The sequence below is a fragment of the Callospermophilus lateralis genome, chromosome 3 (assembly GCF_048772815.1).
Source record: "Callospermophilus lateralis isolate mCalLat2 chromosome 3, mCalLat2.hap1, whole genome shotgun sequence".
In the NCBI taxonomy this organism is placed as follows: Eukaryota; Metazoa; Chordata; class Mammalia; order Rodentia; family Sciuridae; genus Callospermophilus; species Callospermophilus lateralis.
In genome coordinates, this window is record NC_135307.1 from 116,934,950 (window position 1) to 116,962,258 (window position 27,309).

A 27,309-nucleotide genomic window follows, 5' to 3' on the forward strand; every position below is an offset into this window, starting at 1 on the left:
TGCCTTCCCCCAAACAAGAGGTCTGAGAGCAAGCAGAAAGCACCACTCTCTGATGTAACAGGACATCACTTCTACTTTTTTCCATTTGTTACAGCAACTCACTTAATCTAGCCTACATATAAGCAGAGAGGAGTAGGGGTCTATCTTTGAAAGGAAGTGTCAAAGCATATTTAAAGCATATTTAAGAGCCACACTGAGGAAGCCTGTATCCCCAGGCTTTTGTTGTTTTATTTTATAGTATTTGGGATTAAATAAATTCAAGGGTGCCCTACCATTGTGCTATATCCCAAGTCTTTTTTCTTTTCTTTTTTTTTTTTTTTTTTAGACAGGGTCTTGCTAAGTTGCCCAGACTGGCCTCAAACATATGATCCTCCTGCTTCAACCTCCTGATTATCTGGGATGACAGGCGTGTGTTACCACACCTGACAAACCCCCAGAGATTTTTAGCAGTCATTTTTCAACTACAAAGAACTAGTTTGGGGAAAGATATAAAGAAACCCGTTGGGGGAGAGAAAGGGAGAGAGAAGGGAAAGCATATGGAAATGGTAGGAGACCCTCAATGTTACACAAAATTACATATAAGAAGTTGTGAGGGGAAAGGGGGGGAACAAGGGAGAGAATTGAACAACAGCAGATGAGGTAGAGAGGGAATATGGGAGGGGAGGGGAGGGGGGATAGTAGGGGATAGGAAAGGTAGCAGAATACAACAGTCACTAATATGCCATTATGTAAAAATGTGAGTGTGTAACCGATGTGATTCTGCAATTTGTATTTGGGGTAAAAATGGGAGTTCATAACCCAATTGAGTCAAATGTATGAAAGATGATATATCATGAGCTTTGTAATGTTTGGAACAACCAATAAAAAAAAAAAAGAAAAGAAAAGAAACCCGGACTTTGATACCACTACAGACTAAATCACCCTAAAGAGGAAATAAAAGAAAATAAAGGATACATTTGACAGAACTTTGGGGGCAGGAGTAAATCAGGGCTGGGGAGGGAGAAGATAGTACTTAGAAGTTGTCAATTGATTCCAACTCAGAAACTGCAAAAGTAGCCTGTAATCCAGGACTGAGACAGGAAGATGGAAAGTTCAAGGTCAGCCTCAGCAACTTAGCAAGGTCTTAAGCAACTTAGTGAGATCCTGCCTCAAAACAAAAAATAAATTAAAAAAAAATAAAAAGGGCTGGGGATGCAGCTCAGTGGTAAAGCACCCTGGATTAAATTTTCAGTATGAAAGAAAGAAAGAAAGAGAGAGAGGGAGGGAGGGAGGGAGGGAGGGAGGAAGGAAGGAAGGAAAGAAGGAAGGAAGGAAGGAAGGGAGGGAGGGAGGGAGGGAGAAGAAAGAAACTGAAAAAGCAAAAGGATTTTATTGGGGTCTTAGGAATTGCAATTCAGCAACACAGATTCATTGTAAATTAGTGTTCCAGAAAAGGCAGGGAAAATGGGAGCTTGTAAGGACAAACTGTGTTGATTTATTACAAAGCAGTAAAAATTATTTTGTGAGGCAACTTCTGTTGGAGTTGAAAACAAGTGCTACAGGACAGGGCTTATGAGACTACTAAAAAATAAAGAATAGAATGTGTACACTTAGTAAAAGTGTCCACAGAACAAGGGTCTGATAACCTCTTTTTTTAAAAATATATTTTTAGTTGTAGATGGACACAATACCTTTATTTTATTTATTTATTTTTATGTGGTGCTGAGGATCGAACCCAGTGCCTCACATGGGCTAGGCAAGTGCTCTGTCACTGAGCCACAGGCACAGCCCTCTGATAACCTCTTGATGTACATCCTGAGTCTCAGGGCCCAATGTGCTCATCTGTTCTACAGTCAGAATCTGTGACCAAAGTTCACACACCTCAGCTGGGATCTGGCATAAATCCTGCTTCCAATCACCTCCCTACTCCACTTTGAAAAGTTCTATCAGTATAGTTTTTGTCATGATTTTTTCCTTTTATTTCCATAAAACCAAGGGCCCAGAGCCTCAGCAAAGCAGCATTCCCAGCTGGGGGCCCCTGCAAAGGGCATTTCTGAGGATTGGCCAGGTGCTACCTGATGCTGCCTTCCTACGAGAACATACCCACATGGACTTCCTATGGGATGATCCCACACCATTGGGATCTTCACTCAGCTACCTGTGTAGCTAAGACCCAAGATTGCTAAGTCCAGAGGAACTCCCATACCCCAATTTAAGAGATGACTGAGCCAACAGGGCATGGTAATCCCAGCAGTTTGGGAGGCTGAAGCAGGAGGATTGGGAATTCAAAAATTTAGCAAGGCCCTATGCAATTTAGAGACACCTTGTCTCTAAATATAATATTTTAAAAAGCTGGGAAGCAAGAGTGGAGAGCCCCCAGGAGGGAGCCACTGAGGTGTAGGTCAGAGAGGCGGGGCTATGTTGTGTCCTGTGTGTGAGCAGCTGCAGCAGCAGAGGCAGCATCTAACTGGAGTGCCAGCAGTTCCAGCCCATTGCTTTACTTTTTGCTGCACCAATATAGTCATATGCCGAAGAGAAAACCTGCAGAAAATAAAAGGCAAAGATGGATCCAAAGTATCCAAACAGGAGGCCACGAGACGGTCTGCCAGGTCGTCAGCAAACCTGCTTTACCAAAACCTGAACCTAAATCAAGAAAAGCACCTGCTAAGAAAGAACCTGGAACAAAGATTAGCAGAGGTACAGGGGGAAAAAAAGCAGGAAACTGGAAAGGAATTGCAATTCCTTTCCAGTAATTGCAACTACTGTACCATCTGGAAATGGTGAAACTAAAACTGAAGAGGCATAGAAAAACTGAATCTGCACATATTGAGAGAGAATGAATTATCATAAAAATTTGGGTTGATTTTATGCACCTCTTGAGATAACTTCTTTTTTGTGGGGGCAGGTACCAGGAATCAAACTCAGGGGCACTTTCCCACTGAGTCACATCTCCAGTCCTTTTTTGTATTTTATTTAGAGACAGGGTCTCAATGAGTTGCTAGGTCTCACATGGGCTAGGCAAGTGCTCTGTCACTTAGCCACAGTCACAGCCTCTCATACTCCACACCCCTTATACACCCCTCGCTAAATTGCTGAGGCTGGCTTTGAACTCAAGATCCTCCTGCCTCAGCTTCCATAGCCACTGGGATTACAGGCATGCACCATTGTGCCTGGCTTGAGATAACCTTTAAAAGCTATTTTACCAAGTATTGTGTAAATGCTAGGACCCTACTAGTTGGCATACAAAATAAATAAGGATGAACATTTTACTTTTTGGAAATCTCCATCATCCTCAAATAAAATAATATCAATTTAATATTAGAAGCTATGTGTAAAATTGATTCAGCATTCCATGTATCTGCCTTAAAAACTTGGTCCTGTGCATACATGGTGTTTGTACTAAGCATATTTAAATTTTTCATGCAGTTTTTCCAGAGCAATAATCAGTGGTTTTATGTGATTTTAATGAAACATGGACAGTTGTGGCCACCTATTATTTGTGGTTTAAAATAAAAGGTTTTCTTGTCTGGAAAAAAAAGGGGCGGCTTGGGATGTGATACTTAACTCAGTAGTTAAGTGCCCTTGGGTTCAATCCCTGATACCAAAAATAAATAAATAAACAAGAGAAAAAGAGATGACTGAACTGGTCTCAATGGTACACACCTATATTCCCAGCAATTTGGGAAACTGAGGCAGGAGGATCCCAAGTTCAATACCGCCTCAGTAACTTAACAAGAACTTGTCTCAAACTGAAAAGTTTTTTTTTTTTAAGGGGGGGCTGGAGATATAGCTCAGTGGTTAAGCACCCCTGAATTCAATCCCCAGTACCCCAAAAAACCCAAAAGACTGAGTAGTCGGGTACATCTTCTTCTCCCCATCATTATCACTGTCTCCCCCCCCCATCTCCTGAGGCCTTCCTGTGCTCCGCCCCCACCTCAGCAGCCCCCACCAGGGCAGTTTAGAACCTCTGTAAGCTCTGGTATTTTTCTTTTTGACAGCTTCCCTCCACATCAGTGCAAATATTAAAATATTAAAATTTTGTTCTAAAGTTTTTGAAAGGATTTGAAAGGAATGGTTTTCTCTTGAAATTTTTTGGCGATGAGTAACTGCTTTGAATTGCATTGGGGAATTCTTGGAAAAAAAATGAGAAAAACCTAGCCCACACATTCTTTCAAACATAATGAAATTTTTATAAATACGAAATTTAACATACTGTTACAGTTGGACATTTGATTAAGAATTTATTGATTTCCATTTGGCAGTGTTCTTATTTTAGAGCCAATAATTTTTTTTTTCCAGCTGTGACCTTCGTGTAGGTCCCTGGGAGTCCCCAGGCAGTGGGCTTCTCAGTGGACTGAGTACATTAGCGACCTAGGCCAATAGGTATTCCCATCCTCTCATACTCCACACCCTTTATACACAAGTACAGATGGGAGGAACACTCATCTTGGCTGGACTGCACAGGCAGAGTTCAGCTCCAGATGCAAAAGAGGACAAGGCAATTGAAAGGAAGGACATAGAAGCCAATCGTGCCACATTGTGTGGGAAAGGACTTACTGCAACTCGTGGCTGGAGCTACTAAAGGCACAGAGGCCTGAAGTAAGCTATTCTGGGGGACTATTATGCACACGTTTTTCCTTCTGGGGAGGGTGGGTCCAGGGTAGACGGGAAAGAGTCACCTGCCTTGGTCTTAACTGGTGGTCACATAACATTGCTGCACTAATCTAGGGACTGCAGCCTCTGCATTGCAGGCAGATGGGCATCAGTCCAAACAGGAATTGCGAGGCTTCTGCTTGGCACCAGAGCAACATCCCACAGGACGACACAAAAAGCCCAATACTGAGAAACAGACAAGTGCACAGGCACTTCAGCCTCCCCTAGGAACGAGAGGGAAGGCTGAGTTGCGGCACTTGTCAGCCATGTCCGCGGCAGGGACTGAGGCAGAGAAATGCTATTTTTGCCTGTCTGTGACATTGAAGTCTCCAACTGCCCACCAGCGGTCTCCTTCCCTCTCATCCCGGCCTTCTCGGACCTCTCTGAAATGAAACAATGCGCCACTAGGTGGAGCCAAAGTACACCGCAACAGCGTTGAGCTAGGATGCTCCGCCGCGCGATCCAAGAAAGTGGGTTCCGCAGGCAAAGAACTAAGGAACCGGGGGCTGCGGTTGTGGCTCAGTGACTTGACTAGCATGTGTGAGGCACTGAGCTCAATCCTTAGCACCACATAAAAATAAACAGATAAAATTCTGTCCATCTACAACTACAAAAAAAAAAAAAAAAAATTCAAAAACGAACTGAGGAACCGGGGCTGAGTCGGGGACCTATCAAGGAAGAAGATGGGACAGCCGGCCCCGGCCCAGGGTGGGCTTATTTGGCCTACATTGTCTGCTTTGTCTGAATTAGCGGTAAAACCTAATAAATGGTCCCAGAGCGGACTCCGGCAGTCGCAAGTCCCCGTTTACCAGACGAAGCCTGAGGCCCTGAGAGGATGTCAAAGGAGTTAAGACAAAGCTGAGGCCGAGCGCCCGCGTTCACAGTTCCATTCCCTGCCCTTGGGGAGGGCGCTGGTGGAGCGGATGCCACCTCCAGGAAGGGCGATCCTGGGAGCGGGGACCAGTATTCTCTTGACCCAGGAGCGTACACCAGCACAGGCGACTGGGCCGCCGACCACTCCAGCACGGTCCTGGGCGTGCCAGGACGCAGCGCGGTGGAGATGCGGGCTTCACCTAACAGAGTGAACCGAGCACCGAAGCATCAGAATGAGCTCATAGGCCCCGGCTGCAGGTGGAGGGGGCGGGGCTCAGGCCCGGAGTCTTCCGCATTGGACGAGGGGGTTGCTGGGGTACTCGGGTTGGCTGGAGGGGAGGAGGCGGGACTAGGGCGGGGCTGAGGGGATAGGCGCGCTGCAGAGCGAAAGCACCGGGAAGGTGCAGAGACCTGGAGCAGGTGTTGTGGCTCCTGCTGGGCTGAGGTCTGAGCTGCACGGCTTATTTAGCATCTAGGGTGGGCATTGGCCGTGTTGTCTTTAAGCACATGGGCATATGGTCCCAAGTGTGCTGCGAGAAACCAAGCTCCAGGTTCCCTCGGGCAACAAGGTGTGCACCCTTCTGCGCAGCCTTATCTTTCCCAGAACTCACGTTTCCCAGTCAGAGACCACAGAACGTGAATCCAAGACTCCGGACGGCTTCTTCCTTAGCTCTCACCCACCTCCCACCGGCAGAACCAGGCCGACGTCCAGCTCTCCTCCAATCCTTCCATCTCATCCTCCACTCTCTTCTTTACCTTAAGCAACCTCTCTCTAGGGTCCAGGTCACAAAGCTTTGCATGACCAGTCCCTAGCAGTTTCCCACTCTCTGTGATTATCCTTACACCTCTAAGGTGAGAGGCGAGGTGGTGAACAGGAATATGGCCCCACCTGTTTATGAGAAGTGAATTATTTTATTTCATAGACTTGTCCTGAGCACCTATTATTATAGGCATGCCCTGTGCTGAGCACCAGAGATAGAGCTGGGCTATGGTTTGAGTTGTCTCCCAGAGTTCAAGTGTTGAAAACGTAATCTCCAATGCAACACTATTGGGAAGTGGAACTTTTAAGAGGTGATTAGTTTAGGAATGCTCTGTCCTCATGATGAACTACTGTCACTATTATGGAAATGTGTTCATTATGGAAAGAGTAGATTTGTTATAAAAATAAGTTTTGTTGTAGGGACATATGAGGCAAGGCACCGAAGATAGCAGGAAACAGTTTTATTTGGCTGCAGCCAGGCTCAGAGGGCACAGCTTTTGCTGTCATCAGTCAATCCCCTGAACCCCAAGTTCAGGTAGTTTCAGAGTTTTATACCCAGCATGTAAGGGGAGAGACTCAGAAGTTCACAGTCTGCAGAAGTTCACAATAAAAGCAGCTTTTTCTTTGACTGTTTTGGGCAAGTTAACCCTTCAAGGACAACACCTGAGAAGGGGAGAGTTTCTTCTCCCCTTTCTTTCCTCCCCCTGCCAGCTGTTATCATGGAGCCCAATTGGTAACTTATCTTAAAAATGTAGACAATTCTGTGAAGCCCAGCTCAAGGCCAGAGGCCTTGTTTGCTCATTTCTACAAACTACTATACTGGATATGTTTGTGAAAAACTAGTAAGGGGGTGTCCAGCACCTGGAGTGCTGGTATCTTCCCAGCCAGCCGCCAAGTAAAACAGGGTAACACGAAAATAGGAAGTTTATCTACATTGAACTCTTTTGTAGAGTCTCTCTCTCTCTCTCTCTCTCTCTCTCTCTCTCTCTCTCTCTCTCTCTCTTAAGAAGTAAGCCTTTATTTCTTTGTTTTGCATATAAAGCTGAGTTGTTGCTTTTTGGTGATTAGTCAAAGAGACCAAATCCCATATCCTCATCTGACTCATCCGACTCATCCGACTCTTCCTGGGCTTCAACCTTGGCTGGGGCTGCAGCAGCAGCAGGAGCAGCAGTAGTAGTAACAGCCACTGGGGCAGCAGCCACAAATGCAGATGGATCAGCCAAGAAGGCCTTGACCTTCTCAGCAAGTGGGAAGGTGTACTCAGTCTCCACAGACAAAGCCAGGACCCTCTTGTACCCATTGATGATAGAATGGGATACTGATGCAACAGTTGGATAACCAATCTGCAGACAAACACTAGCAACATTGTGGACACCTTCCAGGAAGCGAGAATGCAGAGTCTCCTCTGTGATATCAAGCACTTCAGGGTTGTAGATGCTGCCATTGTCAAACACTTGCTGGATAATCAGCCCAAAGGAGAAAGGCGATATGTTCAGCATGTTCAGCAGGGTGGCTTTGCTGGCTCCCACTTTGTCTCCAGTCTTTATCAGCTGCACATCACTCAGGATTTCAATGGTGCCCCTAGAGATTTTAGTGGTAATGCCTAAAGCCTGGAAGAAGGAAGTCTTCTCGGGCCCCAGACCAGTGTTCTGGGCTAGTATGGTGACTTCACATGGTGCAATGGCACCAGCACGGGCAGCAGCTGGAACCTTATTGGCCAGCAGCATGTCCCTGATCTCAGTGAGGTCCTCCTTGGTGAACACAAAGCCCACATTCCCCCTGATAAGAGGCAAGAGTTTCTCTAGAGCTGGGTTGTTTTCCAGATGCCCTCGAATGGCCTTGTGCATCAGCACCACAGCCTTCCCCTGGAGGGACATTCGGATCTGCTGCATCTGCTTGGAGCCCACATTGTCTGCTCCCACAATGAAGCATTTTGGATAGTCATCCAAAAGTCGGATGATCTTAAGGAGGTAATTGGACTTCCAGGTCGCCCTGTCTTCCCTGGGCATCACGACGGTACGTCAGGGATTGCCACACAGGGTTTAAAGACGATGTCACTCTCACGAGGACACCTGGCAAGAAAAGGCTTGTAGAGACTCTTGCTGACAGTCCTAAAATCAGCCATGGTGAAGATTTCTGGAGAAGCCCAGTTAAGACTTTTCTGTGAATAAAGGGGGTGCCACTTCAGTTTGGCCCCTCTTTCTCTCACACCAGCTATCTTGCCCTTCCGTCTTCCACATTGGATGTTGCAGCTAGAAAACCATAACCAGATGCAGACCCCTCTAGAACTATAAGAAATAAAGCTCTTTTCTGTAACCAATCTCAAATATGCTGTTAAGAGAACTAAGACATCTATGAGCTCAATGACAAGGTCTTGGCATTATTATTACCCAGTTTTCACACAAAATTATAAGACAGAGAGCTTGAAGAAATTGACAGGTTTCCCCCAAACTGAGGTACATCTTAAGCTGTGGGATAAGGATGTTTGCAGAAATGGGTTGAGGTTACAGGTCATCACACCTGTAAAAGTTGAAAATAGGGGCTGGAACTGTTGCTCAGTGGTAGTGCACTTGCCTAGCAGGTATGAGACACTGGGTTCAATTCTCAGCACCACATATAAATAAATAAAATAAAGATCTATCAACAGCTAAAAAAAAATTTTTAAAAATTGAAAATATCCAGTTGTCAATAGCAAGAAGAAAGTTTGCTGGGCATGGTGGTGCACATCTGTAATCCCAGTGACTCAGGAGACTGAGCTAATAGGATCACAAGTTCAAGGCCAGCCTGAGCCACTTAATGAGATCCTGTCTCAAAATAAAATAAAAAAGGGTTGGGAGGGAGAGCAAGGGAGGAAGATTACCTCTAGATAGGGAATAGGGGTGGGAGGGAAAGGGAGGGAGAAGGGGAATAGCATGGATGGTGGAAGGAGGCCCTCATCATTATACAAAATACATGTATGAAGATGTGAATTTGGTGTCAACATACCTTATATATAATCAAGATATGATAAATTATTGAATAATGGTGTATTAAAAATTGTAATGCAAAAAATTAAATTAAATTAAAAAGGGATGTAACTCAGTGGAACACCTGCCTGTGTGAGACCCTGAATTCAATCCCAAGTATGGGGTGGGAGATGAAGAGGAAAAAAGAGGAGGAAAAAGAAAGAATTGGCCCCTTGGCCCCATGTTGCAATAGCAGGTGTTACTTCACATTAATAAACAAATGCCTACCCACAGGTGAGTTATGTTTGGGAAGAAGAGGAAGAAATAATTGTTTGTGTCTATACAAGAATCAAGCTTAGGTTTCCTTAAGTGGCAAACTTTCTTTGAAATCTGAAAAAAGAGCCAGGCACAGTGGCATTAGGCCTTTAATCCCAGCAACTCCGAGGCTGAGTCAGGAAGATGGCAAGTTCAAAGCCAACCTCAGCAAGAAACCTGTGTCAAAATAAAAAGGGCTGGGGCTCAGTGGTAGAGCACCCCTGGGTTCAATCCCTAGTAAGGAGGTGAGGAGATCTCAAAACGGAAATTACCTCTCTGTACCCACCAGGTCCAAGTCCTCTCAGGACAGTACTGCTGGAATCCTCTAGAGGGCAGTAGAAAAATGGGAGAGGATGAAGTTCTCTGTTCCCAACATCCACAGAAGATGTGAGGAGCCTGATTTAAAAAAAAAAAAAAAAAAAAAGCCAACAATTCATATGTATTGAGTAGTTATCCTAAGCCAGCTATCCTTCTAAGCAATTTATTTTTAAAAAATAACTTTTTGACCTTCCCACCAAAACTATTGCTAGGTGCAGTTGTATTAGCTCCAAGGACACATAGGCTCAGAGAGGTTGAATAACTTACCTAAGGTCACACAGACAGAAAAGAGTAAATCAAGGATCTGAATCTGGAGTAGAGCTGTAAATCCTGCATTCCTAACCCTATGCAGTTCTCCCTGTGAAGAGGGGCAGATGGAGACAGCGAAGGCAGCTGAGGTCCCCACAGACAGAATCTCAAAGAGTTCTTTAAGATCAGTTCCAGAAGTAGGCACCAGACAAAGGCTTCTAGCCAACCAAGTGGGTAAGGTCACAAAACCTGAGGTCCCCCACACATGCACTCCATGAACCTCCAGGGACCTGGCCCAGCAAACTCCATCACCACCTGCAGCAGCCCTCCCATGCCCAGCCACCATGGTGTGCCCTTCCAACCACTGCAGCCTCTCTGGCTTAAATGTGTGAAGTTGGCTTTCCCTCCCGCCTTCTACCTTGTCCCCCAACATTATCCTGGCTCAGGCCTTCTGTGGTAGTCAAGAAGGGGACAGTCAGTCAGTCAGTAGCGGTGACAGCTGCCAAGAGGCTTGGTCCAGTGAAGAACAGGATGTTGATGAGACTTGTCCAGGGCAACCTTGGGAGGAATTTCAGGCCTGTTCCCCGCCCCCCTTTCCTGGTTTGGGTTTTTGTTTCTCCAATTAACAAACATTTACTGAGCAGCTGCTGTGTGTAGACAACGTGCTCACCGCCCGGGTTGCAAAAAGGACTTGCTGGGTGACCTCTAAAAATGATTTACTCATCTTTCCCTCAGTTAGTTCCTTTCTGCACACTAATAGGCTGGCAAGACCAGGGGTACTTGGGGCAGAAAGGCACCCTGAAATTGCATGTCTATGTCCAAGTGCATCTTTCCAGAGCAGGACTTCTCAACCTCAGCACAACTGAATTTCGTGCCAGATAATTCTTTCTTGGGGGAGCCTGCCCCATGCACTGTAAGATACCTTCATCACATGCCCCTGCAGCTGGCCCAGTCCCACAGCCCACAGCCCCATGCCCCTCCGGCTGTGGCCAGGTGGGAAGGGTGCCGGAAGGTGGCACCCTGCCCAGACCATTTGGGAGAGGAAGAGACAAGACCTCCTTGGGGCCCAGCTCTCTGTGATCCTTGCCAAGGCCGCCTACACCTGCTTGAATCTCTGGGGCCCCTAGGCCCTGGCCTAGGATCATGGCTCCCCCACCACCCCAGGGTCCTCAATCAAATTCAGACCTCTGGCATAGGCCTTGCCTGTGTCCCCACAAGAGCCTTAGATGAGGGCAGGAAAATGGAGCCAAGGCCTGAGTCAGCCCTGGTGGCAGATGAAAGCAGGTACCCCCACCTCCCAAGGCAACACCTAAGCCTGTGTTCTCTCTCCTTCCAGCTCCTCACTGAGTTCCTGTGGGCAAGGAGGCCCTGCCAGAAGGGCCAGAGGTAGAGGTGAGTTTGTGTAAGTTGAAAAATGTTCAATAGCAGCTCTCTGGGCTGGGGCGAGGGAACCCAATTTGTCGACTTTGCCCATTTCTGTGGTGTAAATAGCCCTACTGTGTGAAGTCACAGATGTAATGTGACAAAACACACCACTATAGTGTCTCCACCACCAGATACAGTAGACAAAAAAAAAAAAAAAAAAACTGTGTGCCAAGATGACAGTAAAAAGTAGTAAATTAGAAAATGATGAGTTCCTAGTGTGTGTTTCCTTTTGAAATGGAACGTATTTAATTATAAGTTTATGTAATTTCATCATTAACAATGGCTGTGTTTAACAACTGGCTCACAGAATTCCTGAAAATTCCAGGATGAGCTGGCGTGTGGTGGGGGATTAAGGGTGGTTTCTGAGGGAGAGGAGCCCACCCAGGACTGGATGGTCAGTGGGGAACAGAGGGACACACAGTGGCCACAGAGAACTCAAGGAAGCGCTGACCCTGCCCAGGCCTCAGGGAAGGCTTACAGGAGGAGGTAGCCTCACAGACCTGAGGGAGGAGTGACAGCGCCCCAGAAAGGGGGAAGGGGAGTGCTCCAGGCTGCAGGGGCTGCCGGCAGGAGACCAGGAGAGGAGCAGACACTTGGCATGGACCAGGAACTAAAATCAAGTAGTTCTGTCTGGCCTAGGGGATGACTGGGTCCAAGCCAGGTTCTGCTATTGATGCCTCTGTCATTTGGGCCAAGTCTCTTCCCTTCTCCAGGCTTTCCCCCCTCTGTCAAATCGGGGCCTGAAGCAGATGGTCTCCAGGCCTCTTGGGGGAGGGTTCTAGGGCCACAGAGCTCTGTGGCAGGGCCTCTTGGGGGTGGGTGAAACTCAGGGCGGGCAAACAGCCCACAGCAAGCCCTCCCCGCCACAAGCCCTCCCCCTCCCCCACTCCCCCAGGTGATCCCCGAAACTCCTGGATTGGCTGTTGGATTGTAACTATAATTACAGTCATTTTTAGAACACTTTGCTGCCTCTTCTAATTACCAAGCCATGCAATTCCAATTACGTCGTGTCTCAGGAAACATCTCAGGAGCCCCTTCCCCAGAGTCACTTGACTGCAGCCCCTAGGCCAACGGGATGTTAGTGAGAGGGCTGGCACCCACCAGGTGCTGCTGGACGCTCCCTCTGTGGATCTCTTCCAGAAAGGAAGCCCTGGACCCAGGCCTGCCCTGGGGTGGGCATGGACTGAGTGCTTGAGACCTGGGGCGGGGGTGGGGGGCTGCTTCCAGCTGTGCAAGAGACTTCTGTCTACAGGCCAGTGAGTCTTAGAGCACTGGGGTCTGTCAGGATTTCACAGCACAAGTCAGGGCTTGTACCCAAGGAAGGCAGCTATGTAAAGTTTAAGAAGCAATGTCCCTGTCCACCCCCCACCAAAAAGGAAGAAGAACAAGAACAAGAACAAGAAGCAGCAGCAATATCCCCAACTACATGCAGCATCTTTGGCCTCATTCCTGTCAACAGCTGCCACACAAAGATTCCCCCACCCTGCAAAGAGGTCATCGGCCCTGCCTTTCATACCACCTATGACTGGGAGCTTCATACCCTGAGAGGAAGCCTCTGTTATTTGGGGGGCTCCACATCAAGACCATGCAATTCCTACCTACCAGCCCCACCTCAGCCTTCTGAGGTCACTCTTCATGCTGTCCCCTGTGAGTCAATGGCCCTGCCCACCTGCTGGTCCTCTTTAGAAAGTGCCTGGAGCCCATATTCCCTCCTAGGACCCCAAGCTCATGGCTCCCTGGTGGCTCTATTTCTGGTCCCTAACCCCTTTACCATGACCCAGCCATCCTGGGCAGCCCCCAGGCCCACATCCACACCATGGCCCAATCCAACCCACTGGCTTCCACTGCCCCTGCCCCCACAAAGGCCCCTTCACCCAGTCTTCAAAGCCTCAAACCCTATACCTCCTGCTCCTTCTCCCAAGTATCCCATACCTCTGCTCCCAGATCCCCAGCTACCACCTCAGGTCACCATCCTCTGCCACCTAGACTACTGCAAAGCCCCCTATCTGGTCTCTCTGCCTGAGTCTGACTCCTCCCCCCGACACACACACACCCAAGAGGCAGCAAAGAATGTGGCTCCAGTGAATTCCATTCCCTGCTCCTCCACTCACTAGCTGTGTGGCCTTGAACAGCTACCTAACCCCTCTGACCTTTGTTGTCTTACTAGTATCTATTTCCTACAGCTGCCTATGAACAGTTATGAGGGATTCAGAGTGGCCAGTAGGGGATGTGAGGAAAGGGATAAAATGAGACAGGGGCCAGGTCCTTAAGGGCTTCAATGTTCACCTAAAGCCTGTGAACTTTCTCTTGAGGTGAGTGGAGAGCCTTCAGGATGAAGTCTGGAGACTCTGGTCAATTTGGTGCCTTATAAAGTACCCAGGAGACATCCGCAGAAGCTGAGAGCCTTTCCGTGCCAAGGGTGCTAAGAGGTCTGGCCCACATCCATATGGTACAAGTAAGTACCAGAGCCAGGCCAGAGATCTTTCCCCTCACTAGATTCCAGGCCCAAGAGCAACCAGGACTGGACTTGGGGGCTCCCACCCCACTTCCAGCCCAGGATAGTGGGCCTGGCAGCAGTGTGGCCCTAGTGCTGGGGAATAGGGCTCCAGGCCCTGGTGGTCCAGGCCCCTGCTGTTGGCCTCCAAGGTAGCCTCCCAGTGTTCCTCGCTGCCCTTCCACTGACACACATCCACCACCTGCAAAGCTCTTTCACAAACATGTCATTAGTTTGTTTAATTCTCATAACAGCTCTGGGAGTTGGAAGTTATTATCCCATTTTACAGAGGGCAAACTGAATAATGTTATGGGCCCATCACATACCCATTAGCAGCCTACTCACACTGGATAATGCTCTTGTGGGAGGATTGAGGACTGCTCCGAATGCAGCTCTCCCAGCCGCGCCCAGAGCCAATGGGGGACATGTGGAGTGCTGGGATCTCCCTGAGTCAGCTGGTCCTAGGGAGGCAGGAGAGGCGGCCCAGAGAGATGGAGGGCAAGTAGAGGGTCCCAAAGCTGGGGTCTGCCAAACACCAAGGAGATACAGAGGTGGGGAGGAACCTTGAGGGTGGGGAGAATAGAATGGGGGCTGAGGGACAGGTGAAAAGTGACCTCTAAATCTGACATCTAAGACAGACCTCCAAGTCACCCTGCAAATTGTGCAGAATAGGGAAATTGAAGCCCAGCAGAAATTTGCCTAAGCCACTCAGCGTGCCAGAGAGCCAAGCCAGGACCTGTCCCAGGGCCACCCAGCTGCGGAAAACCAAGGAAACAGTCCCAACAGGCCTAGCAGGGGTCACTGAGCTAACCAGTCAGGGACAGAATAAACCTGCTAACCCCAGGCCTGTCTGGATAGCCAGCAGGGGGCAGTGCTGCCCAGAAGTGGTGGGCCCCAGGCTCCTTCTAGGTGCCTCAGGTCCATCCTAAGCTTCTAGCCCAGAATTGGGGCTGGGAGGACAGAAGGAGGGGTGGTTCTTAGGGTGAGAAGACTCCTGAGCCCATCTGGATGCCAGTCCCTTTTAACCTGAGCACAGAAGAAAATAAGCCCTTCTTTCTCTTGGCACATCCACCAGTTGAGAGAGCATTCTGGAAATGCACCCACTTTGATCCAGACTCTGCTCTCAGGAGGGCAGAAGAACTGGAGAAGAGAATATTCCCCAGGCCACAGCCCTGGATGGAAAATTATCTTGTAAAGGAAACTAAACCTAAGGAGGAACTCCCAGAGGTCGCCATATTGAGTGTCTCCCATGGGTTCCAGGGTTGTCCCTTACCACCATCATATTTTAGGGGTGATGATAAGATGACCCAACTGCTCTGGGGAGAGAGGAGGAGGTGTCTCCATTACTGTCTCAGGCCCTCCTTAGAGGAAGAGGAAAGAATTTTCCCCAGGACAATCAAGGAAGGAGGTGGAAGGAGGGCTAAGGAGGTCCTCAGAGAAGACAGGAGCACACAGATCCTCAAGAGCGACCTCCAGGTGCAGGGCCACTGGCCTACCCAGGTGAGGAGACTCCATGTCCCCCTTGTCAGCCCAATACTCTTCCCAATAGCAAGGATTTGTATTCTATAACCAATCTTCCGGGATCTTGACCCAGTGGAAGCCCAGACTGCGACAACGCTCCCTTCAAATTCCACAGGTCCAGCTTCTTGGGGCAAATGTCCCAGGACCGGAAATAATGTAAGATTGGTAGCATAGAGGATATTGGAGGCCTCCAGGCCAGAAAGACCCTCAAGACCTGCCTCTCTCAGAATTTAAAGTTCCTGGAGGCTCAGGGCTCCATGTGGCACTACTCTCCCAGGCTGTGGTCCTCAGCCCTTAACTTGGCCATGCCCTGCAGAGGAGGGACTGATGCCATCATATCTCCAAGTGCAGGCACTGTGTGTGGGAAAGCCCCCATTGCTGACCAGTGGTCTCACAATTAACCCTTTGGTTCTCAGAAGCAAATTGACTCCACTGCCCAGAGAGCAGACAGGGCAGCCGGGGACTGGTGTGGGGGTGTGTGTCCCAGCAGAAATCCTGGGGAGGAAGAGACAAGGAAATCAGAAATGGGGACACATGCAGAGGGCAAGGCAGCATCCTGGCAGGTGCTCGGCTTACACGATGAGGAGGGACTGGTGACTCAGAAGACCAACAAAGGGGCATTTCCTCCGAGAGACAGACAGGAGGGAGGTCATTTCAGTGAATCACTGCAACCACTCCCACCACCTCACCATGACATGATGTCTGAGATGGGCCCATGACATGGTGCTCTAACTCACAGCCTAAACACTCTACCCTACCATCGATATCACCTCCCTGATTCAACTGCCACCCCCTGACCTGGGCCACAGTAAGGGCTTCACATGGAAAACCCCTTCCCTTTCCAGGCTGACTGAGGCGCTGATGGTAAAGGCCAGCCTCCTGGGCCCGCTCCAGCTGTCACCACACCAGCTTTCCAGCAGCACCTCTTCTCACCCCTCTGGACCACTTTACTCCTGGTCTTCCTTCTGCCTGGGGTCCCCTCCATCCTCTGTCTTCAGGTTTCAACCCCATGGAGTCTGCCCTGGCCTCCTGACTATATCCAATCCCCACTGACATGTGCTCCTGGCACCGTGCACCCCAATCTGCAGCCCTCACCAGAGTTTAGTGTGTGGTTAATGATGAGCACCTGCTTCCCGCCTCTAGATCGTAAGTTCTAGGAGGGAAGAAACTGGACCTGGTCTAGCTGGCCCCATTGTCTCCACAGCCTGTGGCACAGTGCCAGGCACATAATAGGTGCTCAGTAAACATCATTGAATAAATGGATGGATTCCTCAACTGGTTAGATGTCCCGTGGTGACTCTGCGGCCCCTCTCCTCCCACCCTGCTCTATCCAGCCTGGGCTCCTCTTGGGCCCTTTTCACCTGCATCCCTCAGAGCCTTCTGGACCATCACACACTGCAAAACTAAGTAAAAAACTGAGACTCCTGTAAATTCACCAGCAGATACTGGGATAGCCTCAATGACACCAATTCCTCTGACCCAGTGACTCAGAAGAAGCCAGTCCCTTAGAATCCAGCCCAAGACTGGAGAAGTTCTCCTCCTCAATTTTTCAACTGAATGCTATTTCCAGACTCAGGGTCTATGGCCCTCAGAGATCATCCAAATTCCTCCTAGAAACCAGATGCCCAGAGAAGGTCAGGGCTCAGCCCAAAGTCACACAGCACAGCCGCCATAGAGCTGTGCCAAGAATCCAGGGCGCCGACTCCTGCATAGGGTTCTCCCCATGCTAAAATAAATGTGGTATTTTTAGGCAGCTAATTAGCAAGTCAAATATGACTCCTGCTAATAATAATACCACCTTTATGCTTTTCAGAATCTCTGCATCACCTTATATGCTCCTGAAACAAGGGAGTGGGCCAGGCAGTGAGACAGGTAGTGATCTTGTTCAAAAGTGTAGTCCCTAGAGAGGAGGTGACTGGTGCTCAGACAGTGAGCCCCGCTTCCTGCCCTTCAGCCTCATGCCTGGCTCCAGCCCCAGATCTGTCTTCTCAGTCCCTGGGCCTCAGGTGGCCTTGAGGTCTGGAATCCACTGGCTTTTTTCCCCCTCAGCATGTGCCAGGGGCGGCTCTGGGCAGGCTAGCATTGGCAGCCAACTGTGTTGCCCCTCAGCTGGGGACTCAGAATAGAGGACAACTTCATCCTAAGAGGAGCCCGGATCAGGTGTAGCCCCTGATCCTTCAGCCCCCATCTCTGCCTGCTCCCCCTTCCCGTCCAAAGGCTCCTCACATCTGGCAACACCAAAAAGGGCCGGTGGATTCAAACCTGAGGTCAGACCTCAAGGGTTTCCCAAGCCCTTCCAAGAGGAGCAGCACACTTCCCCCCTGGATGCATTCCGTCAGGGAAACCTGATGTGACAGAGCCCCCATTTCTCAGATGGGCAACCGAGGCACAGGCCACAGGCCAGAGCACTGTGAGCCCCTTGTCCCTTGCAAGAGCCTGTGCTGAGCCCCGGGAGCATTACAGCTGAAGGAGTGGTGGGGTAAGAGGGTCCCTGGACCTGGACCTGGGAGCTTTGACTCAGAACAAGGATCTGTTGGGAAGGGGCTTCTCTCAGACACAGATGAGGCAGCTCTGTGCAGCTGGGAGAGCTTCTCAAGGTGGTTGGTGTGGGGGTTCATGGCAACAAAGAGGGAAGAAGACAGTGGGACACCCCAGCAGGGGCAATGCCGTGGAAAGCAGAGGGGCCATGGCATATGAACACCTGCCCTGAGTCCACATCACCCGTAGGGTCAAGGTAAGAGTTTGGGCTTGTTGCCCACTAGGAGTTGGTAGGATTGGGCCCCATGTGTGATAGTTGTCCCCCATGCTGGAGTCTCTCTGCTGACCAACAGGTCAGCCTGGTCTGTAGCAGGCCAGCAGGGAGGGAGGTTTGACAGGGGGAAGATAGGCCTGGAATATGCTGATGAGAGAAGAGGAAGGGACCACTCAGAAGAGGCAGGGATAAGCCTGTGGCAGGGAAACCTACAGGGGCCGGCAGGTGCCTCTCCTACGTCCATTACCTGGCAGTGATACTGCTGGTTATCGGCGACAAGTTCTGCTCCCTCACATGTTGAATTATAACATTAGGGAACAAGCATGCTGAGGCAAGCATATAAAGAAAGGTTTATTTAAAAAGGGGGTAACAGACTTCTCCAGGGAGGGAGAAGGGGGCCACAGCTGGTATCTTGGTATCCCAGGAAGTGAGGGTGTTCTGCCTTTTCATAGTCCTAGGCTTCCTTTGTTCTCCTGTTCTCTTCCCCTTATATCTCTTCTTCCTGGTACTTGACTAGGCCCAGGAAATGCTCGGTGGGCTGGCCAAAAGGTGGGAAACAGGTGGGCTAGGGGCCATGGAGGAGTGATCCAGGCAGGAAGTGGGCCCAGGGCGGATTAATTAGCAGTTCCCCATCTGTTCAGAAGTCGCTTCATTAACAATTCTTTAGGATGGGCAGTTTAGGCTGGGCTTTGGGTACACTAACATTTTAATCTCCCACATACACAGTTTCCAACCTTTGGACCCAAACCGGTTTGGTCTGTTTTCTTCACTCTGACCAATTTGCCTATCTACATTGACTACCTGTTTTTTAGTCCTGGCTTCAGCAGGATGAAATGGACACCCTTTCTGCCTGGCCCCACTCACCCCAGCAGCATCCTCCCAGGAGAGCCGTGTTGGCTGCAGGACAACCACGCCTGGCAGGGGACGATAATGGTGCTGACACAGCAAAAGCAAGGCCATCAGTGGACAAAGAAAGATGGGAAGGGGCTGCGTCGGCAGGAACCACTCCTGAGCTGGTGTCAGGCACTGTGGTCTGCATGGGCGATGGAGGAGGCCTGAGCCTGTTCTGTCCCCAAGAGCTCAGTCCAGCATGTTCCTGACCAGACACTTGGGAGGCAGAACTGAGCCCTGCCTATGGGCACAGCTCAGGGCCTGCTGCATTCTACCCTGAAAATCCCTATCGCCCCTCCCCAGGGGGCCCAGGACCCTCCCAGTGGAAAGGCCTCTGAATTGCCTCCTCCCCCTGATGGTAGTGCCTGCTCCCCCCACTTCCCCTGCCCTCCCCACCATCCCTTGGAGGATGGAGCAGGAGAATGTACCCTAACAGGGGAGCCCAGAAAGGGTCAAGCTGAGCCAAAGATAGAGCATGGTGGGGAGAAGGGGCTGCCAACGCCTAACAGCCTTGTGGCAAATGTTGTGCCCCATGGGGGAAGGTACCCAGGAGCAGGGCGGCAGGACAGGTGTGGGAGCCCTAATGTCAGCCTGTCACACAGCATCAGCGAGGGAACTGCCAGCACTGGGTGAGGGCTGGGAGCCTCAGGGAAGCTGTGGCTTTTCAGCTGAGTGAGCGAGAAACATTGTCTAAAGTGGAGTTGGTGCCCCACTTTCCAGACACGAACTAGGAAGGGCTGCCCACTGCCTGCAGGGCCAGAGTCAGGGTGGGAGGGTTCAGCGCTCAGAGTTCCACACAGCCAGCCTGGGCAGTAGAGTCCCAGACAGGTGGGGGACAGGTGGCCGAAGCCCCCTCCCCATTCCACATAAGGAAAGAGAGGCATGCTGGGTAGGAAGGGAGGGCTGTTGGAGCACAGCCATCTCCCTGGTTTGCGGGGTCAGCAAGGCACAGTGGCCTGCTCACCCTGGTTCAATGGGGCTCGAGGATGTCTCAAGGGCCAGGATGCAGACAGAAAAGGACAGAGCAGGTTCTGGAAGTTTTCAAAGAGCAGCGTGCCTTAGACCCAAGTAAGAAGGGCCCTTGCTCAGGACTGTTTTCTAGAGGAACCCATCTGGCCTTTCTCTGGCCTTACTCCTTCAACAGGGGGCAAGAAGACATGCCCACATGAGATCCATTCTCTCTCCTCCAAAGGCAGGAAACCAGCATTCCCTGCCCACAAGACTTCAAAGCCCACTCCACAGTCTATACACATCTCACTCCTGGGTGTAAGGGGTGGCCAGGGAGCAGCCTTTGCTGGGCACAAGGATAGCCCACAGGTGAATGGCTTAGTGTAGCCATATGCATTGGCCATGGTGGGGCTTGGGATCAGCTCTCTCCGTATGCTGCTGTGTTCCAGGACTTGACTTCAAGAGTCCAAGAATTCTAAGTGAAACCTGGCCTTCCCTGTTGTCACGAAGGTATATTCGCCAGTGTAGGAGGAGAGAACATATTTTATTTAGCAGTTTGTTGGCTAGATTTGTAACTTTTAAATATCTAGACATATGGTGTGTGGGGCTTCCATTTTTACTCCAGACCTGCAAAGGTTAGGGGTGGGAGCATCAGAGGACAAGCCCTCGTCCCCTAGCCCACCTCTCAGGTGGACCCCTGGGGAAAGAACACAGAAGACCCCCCTCCTGGACAGCAGTGAGCACAGCTAAAGCTGGGGTGGGCAGGGGTGCAGTGAACAACAGACCCCCCGACACACCAGCTGGCCATGCCCTCAATGCTGGTGGTGGGTGCAGGGTCCCAGCAAACTGAGTCCTGCAGATGAGGAAACAGGGGCACCCCAGAGATCAGCTGTTCCCAGGGTTGGGCTTATTCTCAAAGTTGGGAGAGCCACAGAGAAGTTGAGCCTGTGGCCCTCAGTTACACAACCTAGATGGTGACGCTGTGCCCACCCCCAGAGATCATGCAGCGGATCTACCTGACTGCCTTCAAGGTCCTTCCAACTGCACATCCTGCTACAGTGCCTTTTCCCCTTATTTGGACTCCTTCCTGTGGCCAAGGCTTTCCTCCTGCTGTTCCCCATGCCAGCACCTCTTGCCCGGGAGGACTTTGCCCAGTGACTCCCTCTTTCCTCCAGCCTCAGCCCCTCCTTCAAGGGCCCACTACAAATCATTCTGCTTCAGGATGATTATTCAGGATAATTTTTTCAGGATGATGATCTTAGCACAGAGTGAGCTCTGCCCTCTGTCCATAAAGGAAGAGGTCCCAGAGGAGGCTGCGGCTGAGCTCAGGATGGGACAAGCCTACACCACCCCACCCCCACCTGCCACCTCAGAGCCTCACAGCCCTGCCGCCATTTAAATTCTCCACTATCACTTACTCCCTGGGTGATCACTCACAAGCTTCTCTGTGTTTCTGAGCTTTTTCATTTATGAAATGAAGATAATAAAATTTGCCTTGTAAAGCCGTTAGAGCAATTAGGTAAAATGCACGCAGAGGCCTCTCTTGTGCCAGGAATGCCACAGGACTGCAGCCTTCAGCCCAGCCCCTCACCCCTTCACGTTCCAGCAACAGACATTCTGAGCCCCTCTGTGAGCCCAGAATGGGGCTCGAGGACCAACTCAGGTCCTGCCCTCCAACCTATTGATGGAGACAGATGTCATCCCCAGGGACAAGCAGGTAGAGAGGGTCTCAGGAGAACAGAGGACCCAAGGGAAGGGGTAGTGTGACATTTGGAAGGTTCCAAGGTGCCATGTCCTGCATTAAGATGGCAGCTCCCAGGTTCTAAGAAGTGCCCAGCCCTTGGGTGATCCACTTGGCCCTGTTCCCATCACACCCTCTGACTGGCCCTGCCTCATGGGCACCCCAGGATTTGAGCTCACACAGGTCCCAGAGACCTCTTTGGAGGACCCACAGAACAAGAAGAGATTTCCAGGTTTTTTCCTTCTCCTGTGAGTGGCCTCCAGGGCTGATGCCCACAGCCAGTCCCTAGGTGCTGAGACTGAGTCAGTTCTGAAAGGAAACATGAAAGGCAGCTTAGGATTTGGCCCTGCCTTCGGGGAGCCAACAGTCCAGTGGGGGGATCCATGTTCGCTCCTGAGCCTTCTTCTAGAGGAAGCCCATGACCTTCAAAAACAAGAATGAGGAAGCACATGATGGTGCGGGGCCCTACATGAAGTGCCTGTGCCTGTGACCAGAGATGTGACCATATATCCGTGACAGGAACCCCAAGCATCCAGGAAACCATCACCCAAGATAAGTGAGAAGCACAAGAATTTACATGACCACACCAGTATCTGGGCAGCCCTGTGCAGGGAACAGTTGGTGCCACGCCTGTGATCTCCCTTGCCACCCAGTGCGGGCCCAAGTGGGTCCCATTCCCCTGCTAAGTGGGAAGAATAGCCATGCTGGCTCCAGGAGGTCATTTGAGGGTCATCCAGGTGAATGATGACCCACTTCTTTGTGTACAGGAAAGGCCCATGAGGAAGGCTAGTTCCTTTTCCCTGAAATAGTTCTGACTTTCAGAGAAGAGGAAGTAGGTAGATTCTTAGGAAACCTTAGATCCATCCACCCCAGGCAAGGGTCTCCCTCTGCTGATTCAGTAGGTAAGAGCCAACCATGCCCAGAAAGGGCAACCAAAACCAAGTCCCTTTTTCTGAATTCTCATCCACCCTCCATCTGATCCCTCCTGGCATCCTGTAGGCCAGATTCTAGAAAGGTTGTGAGCCTCTGAAAGCAGACACAGGCACAGCGAGCATCTCCAGCCTGTGGGTGCACAGCCAAGACTCCAGCCACACCCAGATGTCCCTGCCTGTGGCCAGTCTCCATGGTCAGGCCCCAGACTCTCCCACCATCCCTCCAGTCCTGCTTCCCAAATGCCCACAGGCTTCCTGTGTCCAAGACTTTGCTAAAACCATCTTTCCACCCTAGCCCCAACCCCAGATCTCTGTCAGCTGGACTGCCCCAACCAGAAGGCTTTTCCTCTTTTCTGTGGGCTCACTACAGTCAAAAAAAAAAAAAAAAAAAAAAAAAAACCCAGCAGCTGTATAGCTGGGCACAATGGCACATGTCTATAATCCCAGCAGCTCAGAAGGCTGAGGCAGGAGGATCACAAATTCAAATCCAGCCTCAGCAAAAGTGAGGCTCTAAGGAACTCAATGAGACCCTATCTCACTCACTGAATGAGTGCCCCTGAGTTCAATCCCCAGTACCCCCCCGCAAAAAAAATCCACCAGCTCTGACTAGTGCCATGGAGTAACACACAGGGTCCACCTGGCCCTGGTGGGGCACCATGGGAAAGGCTCCCCTCTACTCCTGCCTCTGCCTCTCCTCAGCCGACTACATTCTCCTTGGTCACCACCCCAGCTTCCCTTCTCCAACTTGCTCAGCACTCAGGAGGCCGAGTGAGGCAAGAGGAGATCCCTTCTGTGATCCAGTGAGGCCCACCGTTCTGTTTCTTCTGGCCCACGCCACAACCTCCCCCCAATGTCTTCTTGCTTCCTCTTGGCATCAAACCTGATGCTTGAGTCTCTCCTATCCTGCTGGAGCCTGCCAGCCTCTGCCTCAGCCCTGAGATCGTGGGCCCCACTTGCTGCCTCCATAGCCCACAGCTCCCATCTTCCCTACCCCAGGACCTGACTGCCATCCCAGCACCCCACCAAGGCCATGCAGACTCCCCGTTCCTCCTCCCACGCAGTCCTCTGCCCACACCTGTCTCGGCTACTCAGAAGTGCTGCAAACTGCTGGCCTCTCTCTCTTCCTAAAACATGCACCCACTCTCCAGGCGCCTTCCACCTCCCTAACCACCCCACCTACTGGGCCCTTCTTGGTTCTCCTTCCTCTTTCCAATGCTGCCCTCAAAGGAGCCTGACTCAGGCTCTGTCCTGGCCTTTCCCCTCTCACTCCTGGAGAGACAGACCTCTCCCACCCCAGTCTGTCTCTCCTCCTGTATCCTCAATGCCCCAGCCCTCTGACTCCAGACCAGATAATCCATGTGCCCACTGGACACCACCTTCAGGATGTCCCTTGGACAGTCACAACTAGTTTTACCCCCCAAAACATGGCCCATCTTCCCTCTCCTTCATCCTTAGCCTGGAGGCCAAAAGGGACATCCGCTGTCACTCCCTCCCTCCCCATCTCACCCCATCTAAAGGCATCAATGCTGTCCACTCCTAAACACATGCCTGGATGTTTCCTGTCCAGGCCTCTTTCAAGCTTCCCATGAGACACTACACTTTGATGTCTCGATGTTCCAGCTCCTGCTCCTCCCAGCACCGCAGCCCCTCCCCCTGTTCTGACTTCCCAGCCCCAGCCTCCCAACTCTCTCCTTCCTGTTGCTCAGACCAAAAACCAAGGAGGCATCCCCCCTCTCTCTCCCTCTCCCTCTCCAGTCCATCAGCAAGTGTTGGGGTTCTTGTTTCAAAGAGTACCCAGCATCTGATTGCTGCCACCACCCTAGGCCAAGCCACCATCATTTTTCATCTGGATGACGGTAATGGCCTCCTAATTGATCCCCCTGCTCCTACCTTGACCACTCTTGCCCCAGCTATTCTCAGTTTCGTGACCATATGGTCCTGTTCCTCTCTGTCACTGGGTCTCTTTCCTGCTTAAACTTCTCCCTTAGCTCTGTATTTCCCTCAGGGTAAAAGCCAGGGGCTTGCCCCCTTGTGTCCCTGACCACCTCTCTCTTCCTTTTGCCTGCCTCCCTCCAGCTACGCTGCAAAGGCCTCTCCTATTGCACCATCAGGTAGCAGCACCATGGCTCTGCTACCGTGCAGCGTGATCCAGGGATCCAAAGCCCCAGGCAGGCTTATTTCTCATCCATGTTCCCTATCCATGGGGTCAGCAGGGAGCTTTACTCCACATCACCCTGACTCAGGGACCACATGGGGGACATCTGGGACTTCACCTGCTAGTGAGCAGGGTGGGGAGGGAAATACAGAATCACTCACTGACTCTTAGATGTTTTAGCCAGGAAGGCACACACACCTTTTCCACTCTTATCTCACTGACCAGATTTTATTACAGACATTGCCCAGACTCAGAGGGAAGATGTGTAGCCTCGCCCTGGGCCCAGAGGTCAAGGAGACTGGCATTGCTGGAGTGAGGCATGTACACCCTGCTGCTGCTTCTGGAACATGCCAGATGTATCCCTGCTCAGGGACTTCACCCAGCTGTTTCTTCTGCCTGGAATGCCTTTCCCAGATTTCTGCATGACTCCCTCACTTTCTTTGTGTCTATATTCAAATGGCCTTTAACAAGGCTCACGTTGCCTACCCCACTTAAAACTTCAGATGTCTGCTTGATGCCAATCATCTTTACCCATATTGCAGTTTTTCCACGGTTCTAACAGATTGTACATTTTTTGTTTAACTTACTATGTCTCCACCACCTAGAATGGAAGCTCCTCCAGGGTAGGGCTGGCTGCTTGTCTGACTTGGTGACTGGAACCCCCTGGCGCCCAGTAAGGGTGCAATAATTTTGCTGCGTGAATGAATGAATGGGTTCTGAGCTCCTCCCTCCTCCAAAGCACCCATGCCCGACCCATCACCAGGTCTTACTGACCCCACCTCCTTAAAAGCTCTCAACTGTACACCTGAGTCCCCACCCCCAATGTCACTGCCCTCCCCAGGCCCTCAGTAAATCGTGTGTATCTGTGTGTGTGTGTGTGTGTGTGTGTGTGTGTGTGTGTGTGTGTGTCTGCGGAAAGAGCCAGGGCTCTCTTGTCTGGGTCCTTGCCTTCTAGCTTTCTCATAACAGCTCCTGACCCTCCTTCACCTCCAGTTACCCTATTCCAGTCCAGCCACCATTCTGAAAGGTGGAACAAAAGTGACTTGGATGTGGGCTCAGGAGCCAGACTGTCGAGGGTTCTTTCTCTCTCTTGGCTATATTCCAGCCGTGTGGCTTTGAGCTGGTGCTCCACCTCCACATTTGCAAAATGGGGATAATGGTAATACACCTCTCTCGTGGGGTTTGGAGGGTTGAGAGTTTTAAATGATACAGAGCACATAAAGTATATTATAAATGTGCGTTATTGTTTTGCAGTCATCTTATCTTGGTTCCAGACAAAACAGCTTCAAGTCTGCTGAAAACTGCCCCTTGGCTCCTGCTAGTTTTCAATTTCTCCTTGGAGCCCAGGTGCCCTCCCCGGCTGGTCTGACTCTCACTGGCCTGACAGTGTCCCTTTGTTCCCATCACACTGAACTCCCCAGAGTCTTCTGAGCATGTCATGCTGCTCCCCACCCCAGTCATCAGAGGCTTTCTCTGCTCTTCACAGACTTGCACTTGCTTTTTCACTTAACAAAAATCCCAGAGCTGTTTTGCACACTCATATGTAGAAAACTTTCACATTCTTTTTTACAGCCACATAATATTCCAGCACAGGGCCATGTCATGGTTGCAGCCAGTCCCCAGTCATCACTGTATGATGATGTATGCAGGGTGTTTCCAATCTTCTGCCATCACAGAGTGCTACTGTGGATTACCATGTCCCTATGTCACGTGAGAGTAGGTCTCTGGAAGACAAACTCCCAGAAGAGGGATTGCCGGGCCTGGAGGTAGGAGCTGCCAACTCCGACTATCTTGCCAACCCAGGTGCTCCCCAACAGGGCCATAATCTGGACTCAGGGCTGAGGAGCCCAGGATTCATGTCGTCCTCTCTGTACCTTGTTACATTCTTCAAAAGTAGGGCCCAAGCTGTGCGAGGCTGAAGCCAGTTCTGCTTTCTGCTCAGTCAAGGTCAGCCCACTTGAGCCCATATGTAGGGGCATTGGTGGCCCAGCTGGAAGGCATGGTGGATAGCCAGGGAGGGAGGGCACCCCCTAGACCCTTCCAGAACACTTTGAGCTGCCTCCGCACAGATTGGGAGGGGGTGTGGACTCTTGCCCAGGTTCCCCCGACCTGGGTCTCTTCTCTCCTAGAGGCTGCCTCTGGCCTCCGCAGCATGCACACCAGTATTTCTGTGATGCTTTCCTCAGAGACATGGCGAGGTTGGAGTGGTGGCCCAGGCCCCAGTTCCCAGCCAGCCTTGGCAGTCAGACCCCTCTAGAAGGGAACACAGAACGTCAGACAGTGTGGAGGGCAGCCCAGGAGAGCCAGCCCCAGGCCGAGCCGCGGCTCCTACCTCCAGCAGCCCACACGAGGAGGAGC

At 50.8% G+C, this 27,309-nt stretch overlaps 1 pseudogene; it reads right to left on the reverse strand.

The window, feature by feature from the left end:
• Window positions 1-7,299: 7,299 nt before the first annotated feature.
• LOC143394151 (large ribosomal subunit protein uL10 pseudogene) lies at window positions 7,300-8,337 on the reverse strand (annotated as a pseudogene).
• Window positions 8,338-27,309: the final 18,972 nt, after the last annotated feature.